Genomic DNA, 2128 nt, shown 5'->3' on the forward strand with positions numbered 1-2128 from the left:
TATCATTTACTCATGATAATTTTTCCTGTTAGAGGTATGTATGGTTTTGATACTGCATGAATCACTAGAACAAAATGTCTCACATTACTTTCTTCTTTTAAGTATTGCTAGGACTATTGTGTACCGAAGTGTCAGTCTGTGTCTCAGGTCTTACAGTGGTCAATGGTCATATAAATATGCTTGTTCCTCATAAAATATTTTATTTTTCCATTAAAACACAAGCCTATGGAATGTCCAACAAGAAAAAGTTTAAGGAGTACAGTGCTTTAAACTAGACAACATCCATAAATATATGTCCCAGAGAGTGGGACATTGAAGGACACTAGAATTCCCCAGACCCTGAACTCTTGAGAAGTTGGGACAGAGTCAGTCAGCTTTGGTAAGGGAGAAATATCAACAGCATCATTACGTTGAGCCATTTGGTTTCACAAATTTTCAAATAAGTCTTTCCTGGAATAAATCATTGATATTTCATTTACCACAAAAAAATCTGCATCAGATGTCCTGAGAAATCACTCAGGTCAAAGAAAAATGGTTCCTGCTTTATGGACACCTACATCTCATGTAGAGAAGACATATATACTCATATGAACAAGGAACCTTTAAAGGGGACTTGTTTCAGCTGAAAAGGGGACAGGAAAGAGGAACAGACCAGCTAAGAACCTGGCAAAGAGACAATGTAACATATCACTGTCACTTGACTTTGGATTGGATGACTCTGGCAAAGAACACTGAGATATAAATACACACATAAAAGATGTCACATAAAGATGCATGTCTGTACTTAATGTACTGCACTAAATCAGTTTTGCCCTTGGCTTCTGTTCCATATCACTGATGGGAAGGAAATATCATAAATAATTCTGACATTAAATAAAGCATACATGGGTCATTAAGAATGGGGTTTACCATTGAAGGAATCAGAGAAAGAACTGGAAGAGCTTGAAGGGGCTCGAGACCCCATATGTACAACAATGCCAAGCAACCAGAGCTTCCAGGGACTAAGCCACTACCTAAAGACTATACATGGACTGACCCTGGACTCTGACCTCATAGGTAGCAATGAATATCCTAGTAAGAGCACCAGTGGAAGGGGAAGCCCTGGGTCCTGCTAAGACTGAACCCCCAGTGAACTAGACTGGTGGGGGGAGGGCGGCAATGGTGGGAGGGTTGGGAGGGGAACACCCATAAGGAAGGGGAGGGGGGAGGGGGATGTTTGCCCGGATACCGGGAAAGGGAATAACACTCAAAATGTATATAAGAAATACTCAAGTTAATAAAAAAAAAGAAAGAAAGAATTAATTATAAATAAGGTTTGCTTAAACAAAAACAGAGCCAATTGCTTATCTAATTTTAAATTAATATATTGTGTCCATACTGTGTCATAGCCTGCAATTTCACGTTGCTGCAATAAATTACCCTGACAAAAGCAAAAAAAAAAAAAAAAAAAAGAATGGGGTTTACACACCTAAAGAAATGTTCAACATCTTTAGTCATAAGGGAAATGCAAATCAAAACAACCCCGAGATTTCACCTCACACCAGTGAGAATGGCTAAGATCAAAAACTCAGGTAACAGCAGATGCTGGCGAGGATGTGGAGAAAGAAGGACACTCCTCCATTGTTGGTGGGATTGCAGAATGGTACAACCATTCTGGAAATCAGTCTGGAGGTTCCTCAGAAAATTGGACATTGAACTGCCTGAGGATCCAGCTATACCTCTCTTGGGCATATACCCAAAAGATGCCCCAACATATAAAAAAGACACATGAACCACTATGTTCATAGCAGACTTATTTATAATAGCCAGAAGCTGGAAAGAACCCAGATGCCCTTCAACAGAGGAATGGATACAGAAAATGTGGTACATCTACACAATGGAATATTACTCAGCTATCAAAAACAATAACTTTATGAAATTCGTAGGCAAATGGTTGGGATTGGAAAATATCATCCTGAGTGAGGTAAACCAATCACAGAAAAACACACATGGCATGCACTCATTGATAAGTGGCTATTAGCCCAAATGCTTGAATTACCCTAGATGCCTAGAACAAATGAAACTCAAGACGGATGATCAAAATGTGAATGCTTCACTCCTTCTTTAAAAGGGGAACAAGAATACCCTT

Source organism: Rattus norvegicus, chromosome 1 (assembly GCF_036323735.1).
Source record: "Rattus norvegicus strain BN/NHsdMcwi chromosome 1, GRCr8, whole genome shotgun sequence".
Taxonomy (NCBI): Eukaryota; Metazoa; Chordata; class Mammalia; order Rodentia; family Muridae; genus Rattus; species Rattus norvegicus.